Here is a 16,709-nt window from a genome sequence, read left to right as displayed (position 1 = left end):
AAGGGTGAATAATTTTAAGTTCGGCGTGAGCGAAATAGATTGAATAATTTTCAGCCCGTCGTGAGCGAAATAGAGTGAATTACTTGCAGCCCGTCATGAGCAAATAGGGTGAATTATTTGCAGCCCGTCGTGAGAGAAATAGGGCGAATTATTTTCAGCCCGTCGTGAGCAAAATAGGGTGAATAATTTTCAGCTCAGCGTGAGCAACATAGACTGACCACTATTCAATGAGATGAAACTTCTATATCAATTGGTGGTCATGGGGTTAGAGAGTTCGCTTACCATGTTTAAGTACTCGGGTTCAATTCCCGGTAGACATCAATTTCTAAATTGATAATTGAAAATTGATAATTCGTATAATACAACATATTGCCCGGGATCGAACCTCGAAACTCGAACCTGACGCACTGTAAAAGAATATGCTAACCAATAAACCATGAGAGAGATGGAATTTGATAGAGGGAATTGGATGTAAAAATATGTCGTACAGATACGGTGCGTCACGTCGCGCTCACCTGTGTGAGGCAAGAGCTACGCGACCAAATAATTGAAAATACTCTTAAATGAGCTCAGTTTTGAATATCAATTGGTGGCCAAGTGGTTAGCAAGTTCGCTTACCATGCGTGAATATTCGGGTTCAAATCCCGATAGACCCTAATTTCTAAATTGAAAATTGAACTTTATAAATAAACAATTCATAACAATGCTTTGACCAGGGATCGAACCTCGGAGCTGTCGCTTCGTAGCCGTGAACGCTAACAAATATACCATGAGAGAGATGGAATTCAATAGAGGAAATTAGATGTAAAAATGTGTCGTAGAGACACGGTGCATTGCTTCGCGCTCACCTGTGCGTAATCAGCGACTTGACGCGAGACGCAGATATGTTTGAAATAACTTGTCAATAAGATCAAAAGAAAAACACAAATTGGTGGTAAAGTGGTTAGCAAGTTCGCTTACCATGCGTGAGTTTCCAGGTTCAAATCCCGATAGACACCCATTTATAAATTGAAAAATTGAATATTGTAAATTAATAACAAATAACAGCGCCTGGACTCGGGATCGAACCTCGGACCTATCGCTTCGTAGCCGGGCATGCTATCCAAAATACCATTAGAGAGATTGAATCCATAAAGGGAATTGGATCTATAAATATGTCGTAGAGAAGAGACACGGTGCATCGCGTCGCGCTCACCTATGCGTCATGAGCGACGTGACGCGAGACGCAGATATGTTTGAAACAACTTGTCAGTAAGATCAAAGAAAAAACATCAATTGGTGGTCAAGTGGTTAGCATGTTCGCTTACCATGCGTGAGTATTCGGGTTCAAATCCCGATAGACACACCAATTTCTGCAAATTGAACATTGCAAATTAATAAATAATAACAGCACCTGGATCAGGGATCGAACCTCAGACCTCTCGCATGGTAGTCGAGCACGCTATCCAATACACGATTAAAACGATGAAGTCTATAAAGGGAATTGGATATAAAAATATGTCTTAGAGACACGGTGCGTCGCGTAGCGCTCACCTTTGCGTCATGAGCGACGTGACGCGAGACGCAGAAATGTTTGAAATAACTTGTCATTAATATCAAAGTTAAACATCAATTGGTGGTCAAGTGGTTAGCGAGTTCGCTTACCATGCGTGAGTTTTCAGGTTCAAATCCCGATAAACACCAATTTCTAAATTGAAAAAATGGTACATTGTAAATTAACAATTCGTAACAGCGCCCTGACCCGGGATCGAACCACACACCTCTCGCATGATAGCCGCGCACGCTAACCAATACACCATGAGAGAGTTGGAATGCAATAGAGGAAATTGGATTTAAAAATGTATGTCCAAGACAAACGGCGCGCGCCGCGCACGAAACACGGGAAGCGCAACAACAACAAACAACCATCTGTCCAAATTCCAACTCGATTTGAATATCAGTTCTGATAGTGTAGTGGTTAGAGTGTGTGCGACAATGCCATCCTTATCGGATGTGCGGCGGAAGCACCTCTCCGACCATGGTTCAAACCCCAAGTAGTACACTCGAATCTAATAGAGGACATCGACATATAACCGATGGAAAAAAAAACCCCTACCCGACTACTAACTAATTCTACCCCCCTCTCCCCCCCCCCCCCTGTCCCAATAAAAAAAAAAAAAAAAAAAAAAAAACGCACACGGTTCGAGCCCGTGTGTGTGTGTGTGGCGAGAAGGGCGCGCGCAAACGGACAAACGGTGAGGAATGCTGACGTGTGTATCGCCTCGCTTACTCAATTCGAAACTTTCGCCACTGGTTGCGTCTCGCCGATACAGACAAACGACTCTGGACCTCGGTTGGGACAAACAAACAAACAAACAAACAAACAGACAGATCCACAGACAACCCAAGGTCACCTACCCACGCCCGCGGTTTATAGAGCAGTAGAATAGAAGAAAGAAGAAGAAAGAGCAGTAGAAGAAGCAGTAGATAGAAGAAAGAGCAGTAGACTAGTATACCTAGGCCCGTCCAAGGACGGCGAACCAGGCGGCTAGACATAATCACCTAAGCGCACAGTATACATGGACCAAAACGCCACTCGTATAATCCCACTGGCCAATTCCTTGCTGTCCGGGACTTTTTTTTTCATCCATTTATGGACTTGTACATCTTCCACCGTGAGCCATTCGGTCTTTTGGGTTCTTTTTGTGGACTTGTTTTTTTTTTCGTTGCAACCAAGTATCGGTTGAGTTTTGGTTTTATTTGGGGACTTGTTTTTTCAGAGTTTGGTTGTATTGGATTCGACACATTTTCTCGGATTCCTTCACCGCCCGCGAGGTCAAGGTATCTTCGGTTTTTTGTATCTTGTACACGTTTGGCCCGTCGAACTCCCCACTCTTATCCTCCCCTCCTTCTTCCTATCTTTCCTCATTCTCCCCTCCCACTTTTTCCCCTCCCAATTTCTCCCCTCCCAATTTCTCCCCTCCTACTCCCCACTCCCATCGTCCCCCTCTCTATCTCCCCACCCCTCACCATCCCCTCCTTGCACACTCCTCCCTCATGTATCTCTTCCCCTTAGACTCACATGTATCTCGTACTTATCTCGATGAGGGCTTGAACAACGGGCCGTTGTATCCTGGATCCAATGCTCTAACCACTGAGCTGTTGAGTTGTATTATCACTGAAACAGGGGGAAAAGTCATCAGCCACTTAAGTCAATTCGGATTTGCTCTAAATACCAATAAATATTAATCGCACGACGTAATTCTTTGGCCCGTAAGTATTTGCTCCTGTATTTTACTGAAACTTATAAAACTCAGCTTCGCATATAAAATTCGAATAACCACTTGAGAGGTAATAGTAAAATATATGATTGGTGGTGTATTGGTTAGAGTGTTCGCATAGCATATTAATGTCTTTAGGTTCAATACTCATAAATTGTGAAAATAAAAATTGACAAAGTGTTTGAAATAATTTACTTGGCTTTCAATCTGAATACCTCATAATTTCCTCTTTCCGTCTATACATTACTCGTTGCCGGTTTGAACAATAGCCCATCGTATCTTGATTTCTGTTCCCTAACCACATAGCTATTGAGAGGTATTGGTGTATTTTCTTGGGAGGAAGTCATCGACATATATGAGGCAACATCGATAGTGAACAGTTGCATTTGCAATAAATTGGTAGAATAATTCATCACCCGACGTTAGCGAATTAGTTGTTATGTTTCACCCAACGTGTTCTATAGGACACTTAAAATTTCCAGCCCGTTTTTAACAGTTTAAAAGATTTAATTTCCTGCCCGTGGACAAATCATTTGCCTATCTTGATTCCTGTTCTCTAACCACATAGCTATTGAGAGGTATTGGTGTATTTTCTTGGGAGGAAGTCATCGACATATATGAGGCAACATCGATAGTGAACAGTTGCATTTGCAATAAATTGGTAGAATAATTCATCACCCGACGTTAGCGAATTAGTTGCTATGTTTCACCCAACGTGTTCTATAGGACACTTAAAATTTCCAGCCCGTTTTTAACAGTTTAAAAGAATTAATTTCCTGCCCGTGGACAAATCATTTGCCAGTTAAACCAATGTCATTGAATCTCCGATACCTTGTGTTTGACCCGAAAAATTCCCTCGTATTCCTTCACCACGAGCTCTCGCGGCCGCGGGGGTGCCCCTTCGGGGGCCCCAACCCCGCGGGTTCGAGTCGCGGTGAAGGTATCCTCGGTTTTTGGTACCTTGAAAACGTTTCGCCCGTCGAACTCAGTTACGCATTTACCAGTTAAACCACTGCCATTAGATATCTCATGTATCCACTCATGACCAAGCGTATTCTGAAGAAATTTTAAAATTTCCTGCCCGTTAAGCGTGAGCCTGCGCTAAAATTTCCTGCCCGTGGACAAATCATTTGCCAGTTAAACCATTGTCATTGAATGTCTGATGCCTTATGTTTGACCCGAAAAATTCCCTCGAATTCCTTCACCACGAGTGAAAGTATTTTCGGTTTTTTGTACCTTGAACACGTTTCGCCCGTCGAACGCATTCTCACTTTTTTACAACTATTCTTTGTAGCTACTTGTTAAGCGTGAGCCAAATCAAGAAAGTTAATCATCCCACGTGACTTTTAGCCCGTCGTGATTAACTTTCGTTGAATTATTTTCTGCCCGTCGTGAGAAAATAAGGGTGAATTCTTTTCAGCCCGTCGTGAGCGGAAAAGGGTGAATAATTTTAAGTTCGGCGTGAGCAACGTAGGGTGAATTATTTTCCGCCCGTCGTGAGCGAAATAGATTGAATTATTTTCAGCCCGTCGTGAGTGAAATAGGGTGAATTCTTTAAAGCCCGTCGTGAGCGAAATAGAGTGAATTATTTTCAGCCCGTCGTGAGCAAAATAGATTGAATTATTTGCAGCACGTCATGAGCAAATAGGGTGAATTATTTGCAGCCCGTCGTGAGCGAAATAGGGTGAATTATTTTCAACCCGTCGTGAGCGAAATAGGGTTAATTCTTTTCAGCCCGACGTGAGCGAAAAATAGTGAATAATTTTCAACTCGGCATGGGCAACCACTATACGGTGCCCACTCTTCAATGAGATCAACATTTAATTTAAATTGGTGGCGAAGTGGTTAGTGAGTTCGCTTACCATGCGTGAGTACTCGGGTTCAAATCCCGATCGACCCTCCCATTTCTAAATTAAAAATTGAACATTGCAAATAAATAATCAATAACAAAGCATTTGCCCGGGATCAAACCTTGGACCTCTCACACATTAGCCGAGCACGCTAACCAATACACTATTAGAGAGATGGAAACTCATAGAGGGAATTGGGTGTAAAAATATGTCGTACAGATACGGTGTGTCACGTCGCGCTCACCTGTGTGAGGCAAGAGCTACGCGACGTGTGTAAAGCGAGACGCCAAAATAATTGAAAATACTCTTAAAAGAGCTCAGTGATGAATATCAATTGGTGGTCAAGTGGTTAGCAAGTTCGCTTACCATGCGTGAGTATTCGGGTTCAAATCCCGATAGTCACTCCAATTTCTACAAATAGAACATTGCCAATTAATAAATAGTGACAGCGCCTGGATCCGGGATCGAACCTCATACCTCTAGCATGTTAGCCGAGTTTGCTAACCAATACACTATGAGAGATATGGAATTCATCGTAAGTAACGGGATCTATAAATATGTCGTAGAGACACGGTGCATCGCGTCGCGCTCACCTGTGTGTCATTCGCAACGCGAGATGCAGAGATGTTTGAAACCACACTTCAATGAAATCATCCTTGAATATCAATTGGTGGGCAAGTGGTTAGCGAGTTCACTTACCATGCGTGAGAACTCGGGTTCAAATCCCAATAGACACTCCAATTTCTGCAAATTATAGCAAATTAATAAATAATAACGGCGCCTGGATCCGGGATCAAACCTCAGACCTCTCGCAAGTTAGTCGAGCATGCTAAGCAATACACCATGAGAGAGATGGAAGTCAACAGAGGAAATTGGATGTAAAAATATGTCTTACAGATACGGTGCGTCACCTCGCGCTCACCTGTGTGAGGCAAGAGCTACGCGACGTGTGTAACGCGAGACGCCGAAATGTTTGAAACTACTCTTAAATGAGCTCAGTTGTAGATATCAATTGGTGGTCAAGTGGTTAGCAAGGTTGCTTACCGTGCGTGAGTAGTCGGGTTCAAATCCCAATAGACTTAAATTTCTAATTTGAAAATTGAACTTTACAAATTAACAAATCATAACAGTGCCTTGACCCGGGATAGAACCTCGGACCTGCCGCTTCGTAGCCGTGAACCCTAACCAATATACCATGAGAGAAATGGAGTTCAATAGAGGAGATTAGATGTAAAAATATGTCGTTGAGACACGGTGCATTGCTTCGCGCTCACCTGTGCGTCATCAGCGACTTGACGCAAGACGCAGATATATTTGAAATAACTTGTCAATAAGATCAAAGGAAAAACATCAATTGGTGGTCAAGTGGTTAGCGAGCTCGCTTACTATGCGTGAGTTTTCAGGTTCAAATCCCGATAGACACCCATTTATAAATTGAAAAAATTGAACATTGTAAATTAATAACAAATAACAGCGCCTGGACTCGGGATCGAACCTCGGACCTATCACTTCGTAGCCGGGTATGCTATCCAATAAACCATTAGAGAGGTTGAATCCATAAAGGGAATTGGATGTATAAATATGTCGTAGAGACACGGTGCATCGCGTCGCGCTCACCTGTGCGTCATGAGCGACGTGACGCGAGACGCAGATATGTTTGAAACAACTTGTCAGTAAGATCAAAGAAAAAACATCAATTGGTGGTCAAGTGGTTAGCATGTTCGCTTACCATGCGTGAGTATTCGGGTTCAAATCCCGATAGACACACCAATTTCTGCAAATTAAACATTGCAAATTAATAAATAATAACAGCACCTGGATCCGGGATCGAACCTCAGACCTCTCGCATGTTAGTCGAGCACGCTAACCAACACACCAAGAGAGATATGGAATTCATAGTAAGTAACGGGATCTATAAATATGTCGTAGAGACACGGTGCGTCGCGTCGCGCTCACCTGTGTGTCATTCGCAACGCGAGATGCAGAGATGTTTGAAACCACACTTCCGTGAAATCATCATTGAATATCAATTTGTGGTCAAGTGGTTAGCGAGTTCGCTTACCATGCGTGAGTTTTCAGGTTCAAATCCCGATAGACACCAATTTCTAAGTTGAAAATTGAAGATTACAAGTTAACAATTCATAACAGTGCCTTGTACCGGGATCGAACCTCGGACCTCTCGCATGGTGGTAGTGCGCGCTAACCAATACACCATGAGAGAGTTGGAATGTAATAGAGGAAATTGGATGTAAAAATTCATGTCCAAGACAAACGGCGCGCGCCGCGCACGAAACACTGGAAGGGCAACAACAAACAACCATCTGTCCAAATTCCAACTCGATATGAATATCAGTTCTGATAGTGTAGTGGTTAGAGTGTGTGCGACAATGCCATCCTTATCGGATGTGCGGCGGAAGCACCTCTCCGACCATGGTTCAAACCCCAAGTAGTACACTCGAATCTAATAGAGGACATCGACATATCACCGATGGAAAAAAAAACCCTACCCGACTACTAACAAATTCTACCCCCCTCTCCCCCCCCTCTCCCCCCCCTGTCCCCAAAAATAAAAAAAAAAAAAAAAAAAAAAACGCACAAGGTTCAAGCCCGTGTGTGTGTGTGTGGCGAGGAGGGCGCGCGCAAACGGACAAACGGTGAGGAATGCTGACGTGTGAATCGCCTCGGTTACTCAATTCGAAACTTTCGCCACTGGTTGCGTCTCGCCGATACAGACAAACGACTCTGGACCTCGGTTGGGACAAACAAACAAACAAACAAACAAACAGACAGATCCACAGACACGCCAAGGTCACTTAGCCACGCCCGCGGTTTATAGAGCAGTAGAAGACTAGTATACCAGATGCCCGTCCAAGGACGGCGAACCACCTTGCTAGACGCAATCACCCAAGCGCACAGCACAGCACACATGCAGCAAAACGCCACTCGTATAATCCCACTGCCCGATTCCTTACTGCCCGGGACTTATATTTTCATCCATTTATGGACTTTTACATCTTCCACCGTGAGCCAGTCAGTTTTTGGGTGTTTTTTTTTGGACTTTGTTTTTTTCGTTGCAACCAAGTATCGGTTGAGTTTTGGATTTATTTTGGGACTTATATTTTTCAGAGTTTGGTTGTGTTGGATTTGACACAACTGGGGTATTTGAGTATTTTGGGTGTGATTTTGGACTTGTACTTTTTTACGTGATATTTTGGTTTCATGTTAGGACTCTGTCGTTTTTCTCTATAAGCCCGTTGGGGTTATTAAGTTTTTTTGGACTTATAATTTTTCTAGGGATTTGGTATCGTGGACTTGGTGTTTTATTCAGAATTTGGATGTCTTCCACTTGACATTTGTTGATATTTACTGTATATGTTCCCACTTTACTTTACCCATCTATTTATACCTTACCTATTGATTACCTGCCCGTGTATTCTTCATTTTACTTGTTTCTGTCTTGAGTGTCATTTGAACACTGGTCCGCTGAATCCTGAATCCGTCACTCTAACCACTGAGCCATGGAGTTGTGAATGAATGTTGCAAGAGTTGCTGTAAATCGTCGTTTAATGTGCGGACAAAACTGTAACAGTGTCAAATTTTTATTCATACCCAACTTGCGATTTATTTATATGACATACTTTGGCAACTTATTGTTTTTGGCCGAGAGCGGGTTTGAACCGACAATCTTTTGATTACCAATCCATTGCTATAACCACTACACCAACCGTGGTGTACTTAGTCAAGTTCTGACGTGACCAGTTGGATAGCGCATACTTACACATGGTCATAGTTATCACCCAGCGTGAGAAAAAGCTTTTAAATCATATCGTAGTTGGACTTTATCGATATTAAGACTATTTACTTCATTACACATTTGTTTGATGAGAGTGGGCTTGAACCACCATCGTTTGAGTTACCAATTCAATGCTATAACCACTACACCAACAGCGGTGCTTAAATGCAAGTCTTGATGTGGCCAAATTGATTCTGCATACATCTATATTGTCATGGTCAGCGAAAATAAACGAAAAAGGGTGCATTATTTTAGCCCGGCGTGAGCAACGTACGTTAAATTATTTTAAGCCCGTCGTGGGTGAAATAGGGTGAATTATTTTCAGCCCGCTGTGAATGAAATGGGGTGAATTATTTCCAGCCCGCCGTGAGCGAAATAGAGTGAATTAGTCTAAGCCCGGCGTTAGCGAAATAGAGTGAATTATTTTCAGCCCGCTGTGAGTGAAATCGGGTGAATTATTTGTGAGTGAAATAGAGTGTATTAGTTTAATCCCGTAGTAAGCAACGTGGGATGAATTATTTTTGCCCGTCATTAGCATCGTAGATTGAATAATGGTCAGCCCGCCGTGGACGAAATAGAGTGAATAAATTTCAGCCCGCCGATAGCGAAATACAATGAATGTTTTTATGTCCGGCGTGAACAATGTAGGTTGAATTATTTTCAGCCCGTCGTGAGCATCGTAGGATGAATTATGTCGTGTCCGGCGTGAGCAGCATACAATTGATTATTTTCAGCCTAGCGTGAGCAATGTAGCTTTGAGCCCGTCAGGCGCTATCAAAACTGGGTGAATACTTTATCGCCCGGTAGTAGCAATATATCGGGTGAATTACTTTCAGCCCGTCGTGAGACAAATAGGGTGCATTATTATTATATGCCCGGAGTGAGCCAAATCAAAGTAATGAGTCGACGACGGAATGCGTCTCGTCTCTAACGGCGAGCCACATAGCTGATGTATGTGTGTGTTCAAAACTACTTGAAGTTTAAGTAACAATTACATATTAATTGGTGGTCCTGTGGTTATAAAGTGTTCGCTAACCATGTCACCGGATTCGGGTTCAGTTCCCGGTATGAGTGACCATTAATTTCAAATAATTCCTTTCATTTCACTAAAATTGATTTTGACTTGAGCCAGGTTCGAACATCGGACGTCTCCAATGCTGAGCGAGCACGCTAACCACTATACCATGAGCTGATGGAATGCAGCACCATAGCAGGGCTTATATGCTGAATCATGGGTCGACGATGGCATGCGTCTCGTCTCTCACGGCAAGCCGCATAGCTGACATGTGTGTGTGTGCCGAGACACTTGAAGTTGAAGTAACATCCAGATATCAATTGGTGGTCCAGTGGTTAGAGTGTTTTCTAACCATGCAAGAGGACTCGGGTTCAATCCCCGGGATCAGTGACCATTAATTTCCAATAATTACTTTCAGTTCAATAAAATTGAATGTGACTTGATCCGGGATCGAACCTCAGACCTCTCGCACTCCAAGCGAGCATGCTAACCACTATACCAGAAGGTGATGGAATGTAGCAGCAAAGCAGGGTTTATATGCAGAATCATGCGTCGACGATGGCATGGGTCTCGTCTCTCATGGTGAGCCGCATAGCTGACATTGTGTGTCTGCCGAGTTACTTGAAGTTGAAGTAACTAACAGATATTAAATGGTGGTCCAGTGGTTAGAGTATTCGCTAATCATGACAGAGTACTCGGGTTCAAACCCCGGGAAATGGACCATTGATTTCCATTAATTACAAATTTCAAAATTCGTCAAAAATTGTCACTTGAACCGGGATCGTACCTCGGACTTCTAGCATTCTAAGCGAGTACGCTAATCACTATATCATGAGGTGATGAAATGTAGCAGCATAGCAGGGTTTATATGCAGAATCGTGAGTCGACGTTGGCATGCGTCTCGTCTTTCACGGCGAGCCGCATAGATGACATGTGTGTGTGTGCCGAGTCACTTGAAGTTGAAGTAAAAGTCACATATCAATTGGTGGTCCAGTGGTTAGAGTGTTCGCTAACCATGTCAGATGACTCGGGTTCAATCCCCGGGATAAGCGACCATTAATTTCCAATTATTACTTTCAGTTCAATAAAATTGAATGTGACTTGATCCGGGATCGAACCTTGGACCTCTCGCATTGCAAGCGAGCACGCTAACCACTATAACATAAGGTGATGGAATGTAGCAGCATAGCAGGGTTTATATGCAGAATCATGAGTCGACGATGGCATGCGTCTCGTCTCTCACGGTGAGCTGCATAGCTGTGTGTGACATGTGTGTGTCGAGCCACTTGAAGTTGAAGTAAGTATGTGATATCAATTGGTGGTCCAGTGGTTAGAGCGTTGGCTTACCATGCCAGAGAACTCGGGTTCAATCCCCGAGATAAGCGACCATTAATTTCCAATAATTACTTTCAGTTCATTAAAATCGAAAGTGGTGACTTGAGCCGGGATCGAACCTCGGACCTCTCGCATGCTAAGCGAGCACTTTAACCACTATACCATGAGCCGATGAGGTTCGGTAGCAACCCATGGGATGGATGGATGTAGTGTGTGGATGCGCACTAAAAAGCACCAAAAGTCGCAACGACAGCAGTTGTGTAGAGTTTCAACTTGGAATGAATATCAGTTCTGATAGTGTAGTGGTTAGAGTATGAGGTGAGGACCGTGTTGCAACGCTATCGGACCCACCAAGTATTCGAAGCCATGGTTCAAACCCAACACTCGATACAAATTAATAGAGGACATTGTGTGATAATTAGCAATGGAAAAAAAAATGTCTCAAACCCCCAACCCCCCACTTGGTTCGATCCCGGGTGGTGTACACATACACACACACACACTGTGAAGCACAGATGCAAAGAGGTACCAACGCGCAATGAGAGAGACGGAAAAGTGTGTGTGTGGGATGATGAAGCGCCTTTAACGATGTATGCGCCTCGTCTCCAATCTTTCGCACCTGGATGCGTCTCGCCGCTACAGACAAACAGCAAAGTTGGATGCTTGGTGATAACAAACAAACAAACCAACAAACAAACAGTTTCACAGACAAAGTCAAGGTTGAATGGGATGAACCACGGGCTATACAGAAGAGAAGAGCAGTAGACTAGTATACCAGATGCCCGTCCAAGGACGGCGAACCACCTTGCTAGACGCAATCACCCAAGCGCACAGCACAGCACACATGGAGCAAAACGCCACTCGTATAATCCCACTGGCCAATTCCTTGCTGTCCGGGACTTTTTTTTTCATCCATTTATGGACTTGTACATCTTCCACCGTGAGCCAGTCAGTCTTTTGGGTTTTTTTTGTGGACTTGTTTTTTTTTCGTTGCAACCAAGTATCGGTGGAATTTAGGAATTTTTTGGGACTTGTATTTTTCAGAGTTTGGTTGAATTGGATTTGACAATTTCCTCGGATTTCTTCACCGCGAGCTCTCGCGCCCACGGGGGTGCCACTTCGGGGGCCCCACGCTCAAGGGCTCGAGTCGCGGTGAGTGTATCCTCGGTTTTTTGTTCCTTGTACACGTTTGGTCCGTCGAACTTCCTACTCTTATCTCCCCTTCCTTCTTCCTATCTTTCCTCATCCTCCCCTCCCACTTTCTCCCCTCCCACTTTCTCCCCTCCTACTCCCCACTCCCATCCTCCCCCTCTCTATCTCCCCACCCCTCACCATCCCCTCCTTGCACACTCCTCCCTCATGTAACCCTTCCCCTTAGACTCACATGTATCTCGTACTTATCTCGATGAGGGCTTGAACAACGGGCCGTTGTATCCTGGATCCATAGCTCTAACCACTGAGCTGTTGAGTTGTATTATCAGTTATACAGGGGGAAAAGTCATCAGCCACTTAAGTTAATTCGGATTTGCTCTAAATACCAATAAATATTAATCGCACGACGTAATTCTTTGGCCCGTAAGTATTTGCTCCTGTATTTTACTGAAACTTACAAAACTCAGCTTCGCATATAAAATTCGAATAACCACTTGAGAGGTAATAGTGAAATATATGATTGGTGGTGTATTGGTTAGAGTGTTCGCATAGCATAATAATGTCTTTAGGTTCAATACTCATAAATTGTGAAAATAAAAATTGACAAAGTTTTTGAAATAATTTACTTGGCTTTCAATCTGAATACCTCATAATTTCCTTTTTCCTTCTATACATTCCACGTTGCCGGTTTGAACAATAGCCCATCGTATCTTGAGTCCTGTTCTCTAACCACATAGCTATTGAGAGGTATTGGTGTATTTTCTTGGGAGGAAGTCATCGACATATATGAGGCAACATCGATAGTCAACAGTTGCATTTGCAATAAATTGGTAGAATAATTCATCACCCGACGTTAGCGAATTAGTTGCTATGTTTCACCCAACGTGTTCTGTAGGACACTTAAAATTTCCAGCCCGTTTTTAACAGTTTAAAAGAATTAATTTCCTGCCCGTGGACAAATCATTTGCCAGTTAAACCAATGTCATTGAATCTCCGATACCTTGTGTTTGACCCGAAAAATTCCCTCGAATTCCTTCACCACGAGCTAACGCGGCCGCAGGGGTGCCCCTTCGGGGGCCCCACCCCCGCGGGCTCGAGTCGCGGTGAAGGTATCCTCGGTTTTTGGTACCTTGAAAACGTTTCGCCCGTCGAACTCAGTTACGCATTTACCAGTTAAACCACTGCCATTAGATATCTCATATATCCACTCATGACCCAGCGTATTCTGAAGGAATTTTAAAATTTCCTGCCCGTTAAGCGTGAGCCTGCGCTTAAATTTCCTGCCCGTGGACAAATCATTTGCCAGTTAAACCATTGTCATTGAATGTCTGATACCTTATGTTTGACCCGAAAAATTCCCTCGAATTCCTTCACCACGAGTGAAGGTATTCTCGGTTTTTTGTACCTTGAACACGTTTCGCCCGTCGAACGCATTCTCACTTTTTTACAACTATTCTTTGTAGCTACTTGTTAAGCGTGAGCCAAATCAAGAAAGTTAATCATCCCACGTGACTTTTAGCCCGTCGTGATTAACTTTCGTTGAATTATTTTCTGCCCGTCGTGAGAAAATAAGGGTGAATTCTTTTCAGCCCGTCGTGAGCGGAAAAGGGTGAATAATTTTAAGTTCGGCGTGAGCAACGTAGGGTGAATTATTTTCCGCCCGTCGTGAGCGAAATAGATTGAATTATTTTCAGCCCGTCGTGAGTGAAATAGGGTGAATTCTTTAAAGCCCGTCGTGAGCGAAATAGAGTGAACTATTTTCAGCCCGTCGTGAGCAAAATAGATTGAATTATTTGCAGCACGTCATGAGCAAATAGGATGAATTATTTGCAGCCCGTCGTGAGCGAAATAGGGTGAATTATTTTCAACCCGTCGTGAGCGAAATAGGGTTAATTCTTTTCAGCCCGACGTGAGCGAAAAATAGTGAATAATTTTCAACTCGGCATGGGCAACACATACGGTGCCCACTATTCAATGAGATCAACAATTAATTTAAATTGGTGGCGAAGTGGTTAGTGAGTTCGCTTACCATGCGTGAGTACTCGGGTTCAAATCCCGATCGACCCTCCCATTTCTAAATTAAAATTGAACATTGCAAATAAATAATCAATAACAAAGTATTTGCCCGGGATCAAACCTTGGACCTCTCACATATAAGCCGAGCACGCTAACCAATACACTATTAGAGAGATGGAAACTCATAGAGGGAATTGGATGTAAAAATATGTCGTACAGATACGGTGTGTCACGTCGCGCTCACCTGTGTGAGGCAAGAGCTACGCGACGTGTGTAAAGCGAGACGCCAAAATAATTGAAACTACTCTTAAATGAGCTCAGTGATGAACATCAATTGGTGGTCAAGTGGTTAGCAAGTTCGCTTACCATGCGTGAGTGTTCGGGTTCAAATCCCGATAGTCACCTCAATTTCTACAAATTGAACATTGCAAATTAATAAATAGTGACAGCGCCTGGATCCGGGATCGAACCTCATACCTCTCGCATGTTAGCCGAGCATGCTAACCAAGACACTATGAGAGATATGGAATTCATCGTAAGTAACGGGGTCTATAAATATGTCGTAGAGACACGGTGCGTCGCGTCGCGCTCACCTGTGTGTCATTCGCAACGCGAGATGCAGAGATGTTTGAAAACACACTTCAATGAAATCATCCTTGAATATCAATTGGTGGGCAAGTGGTTAGCGAGTTCGCTTACCATGCGTGAGTATTCAGGTTCAAATCCCGATTAACACCTATTTCTAAATTGAAAATTGAACTTTACAAATAAACAATTCATAAGAATGCCTTGACCCGGGATCGAACCTCGGGCTTGTCGCTCCGTAGACGTGAACGCTTACCAATATACCATGAGAGAGATAGAATTCAATAGAGGAAATTGGATGTAAAAATATGTCGTAGAGACACGGTGCATTGCTTCGCGCTCACCTGTGCGACGTGACGCGAGACGCAGATATGTTTGAAACAACTTGTCAATAACATCAAAGGAAAAACATCAATTGGTCGTCAGGTGGTTAGCAAGTTCGCTTACCATGCGTGAGTATTCGGATTCAAATCCCGATTAACACTCCAATTTCTGCAAATAAAACGTTGCAAATTAATAAATAGTGACAGCGCCTGGATCCGGGATCGAACCTCAGACCTCTCGCATGTTAGCCGAGCACCCTTACCAATACACCAAGAGAGATATGGATTTCAAAGTAAGTAACGGGATCTATAAATATGTCGTAGAGATATGGTGCGTCGCGTCGCGCTCACCTGTGTGTCATTCGCAACGCGAGATGCAGAGATGTTTGAAACCACACTTCAATGAAATCATCCTTGAATATCAATTGGTGGGCAAGTGGTTAGCGAGTTCGCTTACCATGCGTGAGTTTTCAGGTTCAAATCCCGATAAACACCAATTTCTAAATTGAAAATTGAAATTTATAAATTAACAATTCATAACAGCGCCTTGTACCGGGATTGAACCTCGGACCTCTCGCATGGTAGCAGCGCAGGCTAACCAATACACCATGAGAAAGTTGGAATGCAATAGAGGAAATTGGATGTAAAAATTCATGTCCAAGACAAAAGGCGCGCGCCGCGCACGAAACACTGGAAGTGCAACAACAAACAACCATCTGTCCACATTCCAACTCGATATGAATATCAGTTCTGATAGTGTAGTGGTTAGAGTGTGTGCGACAATGCCATCCCAATCGGATGTGCGGCGGAAGCACCTCTCCGACCATGGTTCAAACCCCAAGTAGTACACTCGAATCTAATAGAGGACATCGACATATAACCGATGGAAAAAAAACCTACCCGACTACTAACAAATCCCCCCCCCCTGTCCCAAAAAAAAAAAAAAAAAAAAAAAAACGCACACGGTTCGAGCCCGTGTGTGTGTGTGTGGCGAGAAGGGCGCGCGCAAACGGACAAACGATGAGGAAAGCTGACGTGTGTGTGTAACGCCTCGCTTACTCAATTCGAAACTTTCGCCACTGGTTGCGTCTCGCCGATACAGACAAACAACAAACGGACAAACAAACAAACACACCGAATCACAGACAGGCCAAGGTCACTTAGACACGCCCGCGGTTTATAGAGCAGTTGAAAGAGCAGTAGACTAGTATACCAGATGCCCGTCCAAGGACGGCGAACCACCTTGCTAGACGCAATCACCCAAGCGCACAGCACAGCACACATGCAGCAAAACGCCACTCGTATAATCCCACTGCCCAATTCCTTACTGCCCGGGACTTTTTTTTTTCATCCATTTATGGACTTGTACATCTTCCACCG

The sequence above is a fragment of the Daphnia pulicaria genome, chromosome 6, assembly GCF_021234035.1.
Source record: "Daphnia pulicaria isolate SC F1-1A chromosome 6, SC_F0-13Bv2, whole genome shotgun sequence".
NCBI classification, from domain to species: Eukaryota; Metazoa; Arthropoda; class Branchiopoda; order Diplostraca; family Daphniidae; genus Daphnia; species Daphnia pulicaria.
Note: the sequence above shows the minus strand (reverse complement) of the source record.